At 43.4% G+C, this 11,976-nt stretch overlaps 1 protein-coding gene and 1 pseudogene across 5 annotated transcripts in view; one reads left to right on the top strand and one right to left on the bottom strand.

Moving 5' to 3' along the window:
- The first annotated feature begins 297 nt into the window (after positions 1 to 297).
- FGL1 (fibrinogen like 1) overlaps positions 298 to 11,976 on the top strand; it is a 35,328-nt gene continuing 23,649 nt past the window's right edge. For 4 of the 5 annotated variants that reach the window (XM_023757156.1, XM_006092637.3, XM_023757155.1 and 1 more), the window contains exons 1-2: positions 298 to 716; positions 845 to 955. The gene's annotated coding sequence lies outside the window, so the exon portion shown is untranslated. The remainder of the gene's footprint in view (positions 717 to 844; positions 956 to 11,976) is intronic. The other variant, XM_023757154.1, reaches the window with a different exon arrangement.
- LOC102424519 lies at positions 6,064 to 8,054 on the bottom strand (annotated as a pseudogene).

Below are 11,976 nucleotides of genomic sequence, written 5' to 3'. Positions count from 1 at the left end.
GCGGAGTAACGGTCAGCCCCCTCGACCCGCCACCGACCGCGGTCCTCCCCTGGAGACCGCAGCAGGCAGAGTCCACCGTTCCCGGGCTGCCGCGGGCCCAATGGCCGCCTCCCCTAGCTCAGCCAGGCGGCGCCAACCGCCGCAGCCACCGCCATCTTAGGATCTCATTGTGGTGGGAGAAGAGGGGCGGGGGGACTGCAGCGGGGGCTACGCGCTGGGCGACGTGCGCCGTCTCCGCGGCAACGGCCGCGCGCAGCGAGCACTGGGCCGGGGCGGGGGCCGCAGAGCGCTCACCGCGCTAGACTGCAGTCATGTGACCGGCCGGAGTCTCAGGCTCCTCCGCCAGCCGGTGCCGCGTACACCAACGAACCACCAGAGACTACATATCCCAGAATGCCACTGGACCCGGGTCAGGCGTGCCCGCCCTTCCGCCCTAAGGGAGAGGAATACACATCCCAGCATGCTGTGCGCTTCCCAAGGCGGCTCGCGGGACTGGGGATGCGAGGCCTGTGCGGAAGTGGGTTCACCACCCTCGGCAGCTGGAAGGAGAGCGGAGGCGCCTTCTCGTTTTCCGTGGGGGTGTCCCCTCGGACGGTGCCGGATGGAGGGGAGCTGACCCAGGTCCGCGGTCGCTCTTGGATTCCCTGTCCACCCACTTCCCGGTCACGAAGGGATGGGACCAAAAGGGTCTTGACAACCTGGTTTTAGGTTTACACGTGAGGAGGAAAATTCACGGGAGTTCATTGGCCGAAAGCCATATACTGTGTATAGTTTGTGGGAGATCATAAATATTAATAATTAATGCCACCTTGGATAAATGTCCTACTTTTTTTTTTCTTTTCAGAAGGACCAGATGATTTACATCAGAATTTAATACTGAGAAATTTTCTCTAAAACTGCACTCGGAATTCTTTTTTTTACTTTACGCTCTTCTCTGAGCAGCAGCTTTTTTAAGGTTAGTAAATTGACAGTCCTCTCGTAAAACAAAAGTATGCGACGGAGGGATAGGTAAAGTTAAAATTGGTCCATTTTACTGGAGCGCAAGGGCATTCTATTTGTAGGCAGTTTATAGTTCTGCTTGCTTGCTTTGCGTGTTTTCAGCAAAATAAGGAAGGAAAAATGAGTGGGCACCTGGGTTCCAACAACACATTGCTCTCAATGAGCAACAGAAACTGTGCACGAAACCGGTCACTAGAACTCGTCGCAACCGTAACCGGGTGCGGGAGCTCTTCAGCCTCCTGTCATTCGCAGCTCCTTCGTTTAGTGCCCGCTGTGTGCGCCCATTACCTCGATTACCTCGGTAACAGGAACCTTGCCCTGGAAGCGCTCATGTTTTACTGAACGGTGTAACAGGGTGTGATGGAAATCAATTCTCTTTTGTAAGAAAACGAATTGCACAGCGCGTGGAGGAGCCGCTAACCAGCATGTGCCGGCTGCAATCCCCAGCGCCCTCGGTCCCTCAATTCCATACTCAGGAGCTAAGGTCTTGGGCAGATTACCCTCTCAGAGCCTCTTCACGTCGTGTCTGTTTTGTACCAAGGCGCAGAGTTAAGCATCTCTCCTATTGTGATGTTATTAATTCTCACAACTACCCTGAAGGGATTGATTCTGCATTCATTTCATTTTGCAAACAACGGGTTGAATGAGTCACCAAAGCTCTGGACTCCAAGGGCTAGAGTCCAGGTTTAAACTGAGGTCTACTGAATGCTTGGAGGGATTTTTGGATTAAATGCATGGGAAGAAGTAACTAGCGTATAAGATTTCAAAATAATTAGCTATCAGTATCATCATCATTACCATTTTGTTTTATATGGCGGTGCAAAAAAATCATTTTTCTTCTAAGTTGTTTTGGCTGAGCTAATAATCAAATTAACATGAGACAGATTAATGCTGGGGTCTTTTCCGCATTTACTAGGGTTCAAGGAATCTGGAGAAGTGGCTGTGCATAAATTAATGAAGAGACTAGAGAAGAAATATGAATTTGGAAGGCATAGGGGAGCCAGACGGAAACTTAGTTCTAGTGACTAAACTCCCCGAATCTGCGGACCCCTGGCTTTCTATTCCCACATTTTGCCCTATAGCAAAGCAGACGTACATATCAAAGGTAATGTTTGGTAAACAGGAAAGGACCATCAGGTTGGGGGAACTGCCCTCAGCTGTCTGGCAGCAGGCAATAACATGCAGATCGTCAGCCCTTCAGCCTTCTACGAACTTCTCACATTTTATTATGCCCGGCTGGAATTAGCCTCCAGCAGATTAACAGGAGAAAAATGTCCTATTACCGATATACATGCAGGGGATGCCATAAGAATATGAGACCCAAGGAGGCACTGGCAGTTGAGACTGATATGCCATTCTGGACAAAGGAGAGGGAGGCCGAGGTCTGGGATTTTAAAGGGAAAGCAAGCAATTTAGAGGTGGATAGAAAGAGCAAACATGTAATAAACTATGGTGGGGGTCTCCCTTCTCCATATCCAGCACGGAGAGAGAGAGATGTGAACCGGTTCTTTTAAGTAGGAGGCGCTTTCGGGATTTGAGAAAATGAAAAGACAGACACAGAAATAGGATAAAAGCTTGGGACCAGGTGTGGCGTCTGCCCTCTGAATGGAGGGACAGAACGGCCTCCAACACCGGAAGTAGATTTAATAAATACTCGAATAACAGAGAGTTACATCACATCTGGGTGGGCCTTGAGTTCCTGGTGACATCATGAGATCCATCCCCTTAACACTGGGCGGGAAGGTCAAACAGAGTGGCGTCCCAGTCTCTTGACTAGGTCCGCCCCCAGGGCGTGGCTCTGCCTGTGCTCTGAGTTTCAGCCAACATTTAAACCGAGTGTTAGCTAGCGGCCCTCAACAATAAACAAATGCTTGCTGGGCCTCCCAGAAACAATGGTACACAGAAGGAAGTTCAACAAACAGGCTTTGCTAGATTTCTCAGGGTCTGGCACATTTAGTCTATGATATTATGCTTTAAGCAGGTTTTTCTATTTAAATTCCTTTAAGCAGATAAGGGGGAGGGCCAAAGTTTCTTTCAGAGTCTTGTTTTCTTAATAAACAGCCTAAAAATCAAAATCCTAAAAGGCATATTTTGAGGAGGCAAAACTTTGGTCCCCCTCATATCTATATATATAAAAGGCTAATATGCTAAGTGTCCCTCCCCCCATCCAACTGGTTGCTATGATGCACTATGACCACCAGGGGGCAGACGCTTAACACAGGAGCTGCTGTGACATGCACTGGCCATTTACAGAGAAACGGCAGCAGGGACCTGGTGCCAACAAAGCAACACTTGGCTTCCCCCAAGTGGGACACAGGCCCCACCACTACCCCAGAGCGACAGCCCACCAAATCACAGCTGATGCTGCCATGGCACAAAATGCAGCCCACAGCCCAGCCCAGAAACGGTGGCTGTGGGTGCTGGGTAATGATGTCACATAGCAACATCTGGCTTCTTCCTAGTGACGACTAGCCTCCTTGCAGTTTCTTCAACCCAGGAACACGACTGGCTGGCTTCATAGCCAGGTGGAAACATTTCACACTTCAACCAAATGTCTGTGAAGTGTTTCCCCGTGCCTCATCTCATTTGATCCTCACAGAAGTCCTGGAGTAGGTAGATGGGAGACTCGATGGAATCCCATTTTCTTTTCATTAGCCGGAAAATGGAGATTTAGAAAGCTTAGAAACTTGACCCGATTGAAAAGAAGTAAGAAATGGTGGACCTTGAAAATGACTTCAGGTTTACTCACTGCGCAGAATATAGTCAAACACTGCTGCAGTTAAATATTTTACCCTTTGTTCTCCCTGTGTGATCCACAATAATAATCTGCTTCATGTTGATATTTTCTGCTGTATTGCTGACAATTACCTGAAGGAGAAGTTTGGGTGCTTCACTGGGCTGGAAAAAGTTTAGCTAAATCAGAAAGCAGGTCTAATTAAGCAAGTTTATTCTTTATCTATAAAGGCTAAGTTGACTCGTGCATGCGCGACACATATAAAGCTCACTGGCGCCAATTGCACACGTGTGTTTCCATCTGTCATTGTTGATTGTGAATTTGGTTGACAATCCTATTATAGAGAAAGGGCAAATAGCGATATTAAAATGTCTTCTAATTAATTTCCTTTCAATGTGCACGAATTTGTGCACTGGGTCACTAGAGTGTGTGTGTGTGTGTGTGTGTGTGTGTGTGTGTATAAATCTAAGCATCCAGCTGACCCTATGACATGCAATAACCATCAGGGGGCAGACGCTCAATGCACAGACATGGAAACATGGAACAGACTGATGAATCTTAGAGGGAAAGGGGGAGGGGGAAGGGCAGGAAAAGATTAACCAAAGATCTTATATGCATACTAGAGGCTTGGTGCATGGATTGGTACACCAGTGGGGTCCCTCAGCCCGGCCTGTGGGAATTGGGCCGAAACTGGCTCTCCAACATCCCCCAAGGGGTCCCAGATTGGAAGAGGGCACAGGCCAGGCTGAGGGACCCCACTGGTGCACAAATCCGTGCACTAGGCCTCTAGTATCTATAATAATAAAAGCATAATATGCAAATCGACCAAACAGCTGAACAGTAGAACAACCGTCCAGACAACCTTCCGGATGAAGCTGGGGCAGCCAGGGCTGTGAAGGCCTACTCTTGCATGAGTTTCATGCATTGGGCCTCTGATATATATATATACATACATACATATACACACACACACATATATTATATACCCACTACCTACCCTAATGATTATAATAATAAAAGCATAATATTCTAATTAAACTGGACAGTCGAACAACCTTCCAGATGTCATTCCGGATGAAGCCACGGTGACAGGGGCTGAGGCAGAGGCAGCTAGGGGCGATCAGGCAGGCAGGCGAGCAGTTAGGGACAATCAGGCAGGCAGACAGAGTGGTTGGGGCAATCAGGCAGGTAGGCAGGTGATTAGGGGCAATCGGGCAGGCAGGCAGAGTGGTTAGGAGCCAGTGGTCCCGGATTGTGAGAGGGATGTCCAACTGCCAGTTTAGGCCCGATCCCAGACATCCCCCAAGGGGTCCCAGATTGTGAGAGGATGCAGGCCGGGCTGAGGGACTCCCCCTCCACTCCCCATGCACAAATTTCGTTCACTGGGCCTCTAGTGTATATATAATTATGTAGAAACTATTGTCATTAAAACAATTCATGTTAATTCTGAAGTGTTACTGAAATCAATATGGTCATTATGTTGTTGTTTTTTGATTTATGGAACCTGAAAAATGTAAATGCTATTATGTCTGTTTGGTGAGGGAGGAGTCTGAGAAATTTTCACATTAAATTGGGGTCCTCAAACTCAAATATGGGCATTACAGATCTTAGCAGGGGACAAGAGAAAGAAAACCCCCTAAAACTAGAAAAGTATCCCAGTCTTCCAAAAACTTACCTAACTTAGAAAACAAACCTTATGTAAATTAATCAGTTTTAGTATCATGCCGGAAGCCGGTCCATCCTTGCTGCTTGACACAGTCGCTGCAGGAAAGAAACATCTGCACAGCATATGTTTCAAGGGACCTGGCGTATATGGCATACTGTTCTTAATATGTTTGCTCCCCTTAGCGCTATGTGTTTTAACCAAGGTCACCTCTCCGAGAAAGGTTGTTTCCCCAGGTAGGGATTTTTCCCTGAAGTTAGGGAGGGGATAAACCCCTTAACTAAGTGCCAGGCGGGTAGTTAATCACTTTAACTACGAACAATCACGCTTAAGCTACATAATCTTTACTCCCTGGAATGGAGATAAGAAACGCCCTAACCTTTGCAATAGAAATTGACAGGATTAAAATCAACTGGTATAAATACAGATGTAACAAGACAATAAACACCAGAACCTGGCTGGAAAAAAAAAAGAATGGAAGGGTAAAGGGAGTGAAATGTGATCCTATTTAACATCCAACCTTTTCAAATACAGTTTCTTCTTCTACCCAGAAGTTGACTTCCTACTGTATGTAAGATTCTGGCATAATAATGTCCATGTCCCACCCACCTCATTCAATTCTAATATGCTAACTAGGTAAGCAACTTTCACATTTAAAAACAAAGACTCCAGAAAGGTATAAAGTTTATTACCATCTAAAACAAACAAAAAAAAGGACTAGCTACTGAATATGGGATAGTTCCTATTTACAAGTTTACTGCAAGGAGGCACATTTTAATCAGCATTGCAATAATCAAAGGATAATAATTTTTTTTTTAGAACTATCAATTATTTCACTCTCCAGGTAAAAGATAATTAAAAACATTAAGTGACTGCCCCAATTGGAAAGACAAATGAATACCTTAAAAATGTGTAAAAAAGGGTAACTGCTAACTTAAACATGAACTTTCACAAAATTATTCTTGTGCCTAATTCAGACAAGTTAGTCGGAGAAACTGGCAAAAAAAAAAAGCAACACATGAATATGTCTTCATTTAAGTACATGCTCTCAAGCTAGTTTAACGAAAAAAGTCTAATTAGGGTTTCCAGAGTTTTAGGAGTCCATCTTCACTGTAGGTAGCAATCAGGTTCTGATGAGGATGATGTGCAATACCAATCACATTCTTCTCATGAACTGTCAGAGTTCTCTCCAGCTTGCCAGTGACTGTGCTAAAACAGTAGAGCACAAAGTCCTCTCCCACACAGTAAATCCATTCACCACGGGGAGAGAGGGCGCAGCAAACAAAGTCACCACCTTCTCTCTTACCAGAGCTGAAGCTTCTGACAATCTGCCCTTGCATGTTCATGATGACCACTGTGTTTGATCTGTTGCACACCACAAAGTGCTCTGGGTTTTTAGGAAGCAGGATCACACTGTTGACAGTGATGTCTGTCCCTGCAGTGCTGCCCAGGGATTTAAAGGTATTTGAACATTCTGTGGTCTTCATATTCCATATCTTTACAGTGCCATCAGAGGATGAACTAATAATATAATGTCCATCTTGTGTAAATGTTGCTTCATTAACAAAGGAAGAATGGCCACGAAATTCCTTCAGGGTCTTCCCAGATTTTAAACCATGAATTCTAATTGTCTGGTCAAAAGAGGCACTGAGGATCTGACTGCTATCCTTAGAAAAGCTTAGACAGGTGACACCTTTACTGTGTGCCCTTTCAAATCTCCTTAAACACTGTCCACTCTGAATTTTCCAGACCTTGATTTTTCCATCTTGAGCCCCAGTTGCTAACATTTCTGTATCTCTGCTGAAACACATGCAGAGAACAGCATCATCCATCATCATAAAGTTATCCTGGGCCTGGTACTTAAGATCCTTCCTGATTTTTCCAGTTGTGAAGTTCCATACTTCAATGAATCCATCAACAGACCCAGTGACCAAATACTGACCATCTGGAGAAAATCGAGCACACTCCACATGTGATTTCTGACCAAACTTAATATGCCTGCTCAGCTGTGTAGGAAACTTTTCTTCTTCCACGTCTTTGACAGCTGCTTTGCCTCGGAACAAATCTATGGTCATGCCAGGAGGAAGCAACCCCTGGTGCTGCTGCCACTTCAGTGCCTGCCCCAGCAATGCCATGAGACGAGATGGAGGCACCACACTGACTTCCCCAGCTAAGGCCTGAGCAATTGCTGCTCTTCTCTTCTCTTTGCTACTTCCATCTGGATATGCCTCACGAGGATCAAAATAAGACCTGGCCAAGAGGTTCTCCAGATGAATATACCGCTCTGGCTGCGTTTGTTTTAACATGATCATAGGGTCAGTTTGTCTCAGAAGAGACCTGGCAGCCCCCAATTCACGGAGTTCTATCAATTCCAGAACAACCTGTTCATAGAGGTCAATGAGGGTTTTGTCTGGCAATTTCAGAGACTGTATAGCCTGTAAAACTGTGTCCCAGTGGCCGCTATTAATGTCAGTCACGAAACTCTCAATGCTCTCCACAGTATTCAGAGACACAGTAGTCTCTTCCTGTAAGGCGGCTAGTGCCCGGTGTAAACTGTTCTCCTTCAGGTACTGCATGATAAGACGGATCACATCTGAGGACTCAATTTCGATAGACATTGTGCTCTCTTCCTGGCCGCAGAACCCAGTCTACTCTCAGGCCCAGCCACGCAACACACCAACTACACCTCTGGCGGCACCAGATGTTGGGGTCCAACCCCAGCAGGTCCAGGGGTTCCCCAAGGTGTGGACGGAGTCGGCGATGAAGTAATGACATGGAGACAGCATTCAGTTGATCAGCAGCCTAGCCAGGATCTCCAGCCAAGTTCTGTCCAGGATCTCCAGTCAAGTTCTGGTGTTTATTGTCTTGTTAGTTCTGTATTTATACCAGTTGATTTTAATCCTGTCAATTTCTATTGCAAAGGTTAGGGCGTTTCTTATCTCCATTCCAGGGAGTAAAGATTATGTAGCTTAAGCGTGATTGTTTGTAGTTAAAGTGATTAACTACCCGCCTGGCACTTAGTTAAGGGGTTTTATCCCCTCCCTAACTTCAGGGAAAAATCCCTACCTGGGGAAACAACCTTTCTCGGAGAGATGACCTTGGTTAAAACACATAGCGCTAAGGGGAGCAAACATATTAAGAACAGTATGCTATATACGCCAGGTCCCTTGAAACATATGCTGTGCAGATGTTTCTTTCCTGCAGCAACTGTGTCAAGCAGCAAGGATGGACCAGCTTCCGGCAGTATCAATGTGTGAAAATGGCAAATAAATGATACAAACAGTAAGTGCTTTAGGAATTCAGAGAAAGCATTCCCTCAAAGATAATGGCAGTTCCAGGATTTCTAGATAGGGTGAAATTGGGCACAACGGTCTGGTGGAAATGTAGATGGAGAACATGAACAGCTTCTAATATGAAGTAGTTATTTTAAGACTAGCGGCAATGCTTAGAACAAACGAGGGAGAACAGAGGAGAGGGGAGAGACAAGGAGACCAGGTGGTAACTGGCATGAAGTAACTGAGGCCTGGCCTAAGATAGTGGCAGGAAGAATCAAGTCAAGGGGTTGGATTCTAGCATATAGGCCTAACCAATGGACACAGACAACAGCGGGGTGAGGGCATGAGTCGGGGGAGGGGAGGGGGGGGTAATGTGGGGTTAAGGACATATATGTAATAACTTAATCAATAAAGAAATTTTTTTAAAAAGGGGTTGGATTCTGATGGTAAACTAAATCAGTTTCTCATGCTGTAAAATATCATTTGTTTCTGTTATTTAAGTATGACACTGACAAAGGGGCCCTTAAATATAATATTGTGTGCTATATTGTTTATTTCCTTAATGTGTTCTGGATGTTATTTATCCACAAATGCATTTTAAGCATGGCTGGAGCAGAAACCCAGCCTTTTGTATTTGTTTATATCCCAAATGCCTTGCAGAGTTCATTTATTTTGATGTTCATTCATTCGGTTTTCGAAAGACAGTTCTTTGCAGTACCTAGTATTAACCTGCAGGGGGCAATAAAATTTAAAGGAAAAATCTTCAGTGGCCATTGCACTGATATAACTGAATTTTATTTTATTTTAATATATTTTTATTGATTTCAGAGTGGAAGGGAGAGGGAGAGGGAGATAGAAACATCAATGATGAGAGAGAATCATTGATCGGCTGCCTCCTACACATCCCCCACTGGGGATGGAGCCGAGTCCTGGCATGTGCCCTTGACTGGAATTGAACCTGGGACCCTTCAGTCCACAGGCCAACGCTCAATAACTGAATTTTATGATTGTTTGTATTATGTGATTTTTGATACCCCCAAGGGAATATATGACATTTATGTAAACTATAAAGTACAGTAACTTCACTCAACCCACTACCTACTCTAAAAATTAGAATGTAATCAATATATTTAAGAGTCCCCTGTGCTTTTATCCAAGTTCATTTTCCTTCTTTGCAGACATAAATGCTATCCTGAATGATATTGTTGTTATCATTCTTAATTTTCCTCATATAACTTATATATCCCTAAATAACATATTGTGTAGTTTTGCTTGTTTTCAAATTTTCTGTAACTGGTATCACACTGAATATATTCTTACTTGACTTGCTTTGTCATTCAACATTATGTTTCTGAGAATCATCCATGTTGATGGTTGGAAACACAGAGTCTATTAAGAGCAGAATGTGCAATTTGGAATATTCCTACAATTGAATGTAACTAATTTTATCTTTACTCTTCATATTAGCCTTGTGGGTAACTTGATGAAAGAAGAGATTGATCATGTCAAACAAGGGACTAGAGGCCTCTGACCTAGTTCTTAGATCTTTTAATTAAATATAAGAACTTTACTTCTCCATCTTGGTACAATTGGCATCTGAGGCTGGATGGCTCCTTGTTGTGGGAGCTGTCCTGTGCGATGCAAGATGCTGAGCAGCATCCCTGGCCTCTTCCCACAGATGCTTGTAGCACCCCACCTCCCCAGCTGTGACGACCAGAAATGTCTACTGACATTGTCAGAGTGGGGGTCGGATGAGGAGATGATGGCAAAATCACTCCCAATTAAGAAACACTGATCTAGTGTTTGTATTGGAGAAAAAAAGGCATATTAATTATGATTTTTCTTATGTACCTCTTTTGCTAAAAAACAAAACAAAACCCTGTACTTATAAATAATTAAATCAATTGCTATATATAATCCTATCACCTAATTATATCAAATCCACGTGCATAAGTAATGTTCCCATGCTTCTCTTACCTTCCTGTGTTTTCTTCATATCTAATTACCATGACATCTCTCATTACTGGCTACTTCGCTTTTTATTACTAGATTCCAAAATACCCAATTGCTACTCTCAACACACAATATTAATGTTTGCACCAGTCTGAACTGCCCTTTCCTTCATAACCAGTTTGTCCTTTTCTTTAAAGAAAACAAATATAACCCTGTGATTCTGACAGTTCCACCCACATTTGCATTTCATCAATGTGTACATGGTTTTACTTCTTTAGAGTTGTAATTACTATATATTTTTTCCTATATTTTTTCTTTGGGGGTCTATATGTTTTTACCCCACCTTCTCTATTCACTGTAAACCTAATAAGAGCTATAATAGCATAGCCCTGTGTGGAATGCTTGCTTCCCAGGACATATCAAGTTGGAGGGTTTAAAACAGGGGTTTGGATAATTCCAAAGGCAGGGCTTATTAAAATACATTTCATTCTCAAAATGGAGTTACCAACTATTAAAGTGTGTATACATTTTTTTTCGGGAGGGGGGCTGTATACATATAAAGCCTATAGATAACCTTCTGAACAACTTAGGAAAGAATATTCATGTGTCCATGCCAGCTGACATACATTATTCAGACCATCAGACATCTGTAAGATTACTATCTCAGACCAATCCAGAGGCTAAGAATGCAGGACCTATTCTTCTCAAGAATTTACTTTTTACTGTAAGAACTCTCTATTCTTCAGAACAATCTGGGTGTTACCTGGTAGTGTTTCTGATTTGCAAATCCTGAGACACATTAATAAATCCTTGTCATTTATTTCTCTATCAAGCCTTCTCACTTTTTGTGCTCAGTCGACACACCTATCTGATTTTTTTTTCTACTGGAATATAACTAACTCTAAATTGTTCCCTAACAAAGTGCAAAAGATGTTTTCTTATTCAATTTTTCCCCTGCAAAGAACAAAAAGAATTCTGCCAAGGAATGTTTGGGTTTGTTTTTTTTTCCATGTGTAGGCAAGGACTTCAGAATGGCATATATTTTATGATTCTAAATAATAACATCTTTCTTATTAAACAAGAATCTCCCCATAAGATCACATCATTAAAAACAAAACCATTGAAACCAAATAAATGTTAAATCCTAATAGAAAACAGATTGTTTACATGTAACACATGAAGAAATTCAGCTATATTGTGTAAAAATATGTGGAGGAAAAAGAAAATAAGAGCACATGTTAAGTAAAACCACATTTTAAAATACGCCTGTGCGCATAAGGAAGATGGGCGGTAACTCAAGATGTCTGCTTTCACCGTAGTCCTCAGTATGGCTTCTCTGCTTTCAATAAGTT

Source organism: Myotis lucifugus, unplaced genomic scaffold (genome assembly GCF_000147115.1).
Source record: "Myotis lucifugus unplaced genomic scaffold, Myoluc2.0 scaffold_102, whole genome shotgun sequence".
Lineage (NCBI taxonomy): Eukaryota > Metazoa > Chordata > Mammalia > Chiroptera > Vespertilionidae > Myotis > Myotis lucifugus.
Note: the sequence above shows the minus strand (reverse complement) of the source record. Positions and strands in the feature narration are given on the sequence as shown.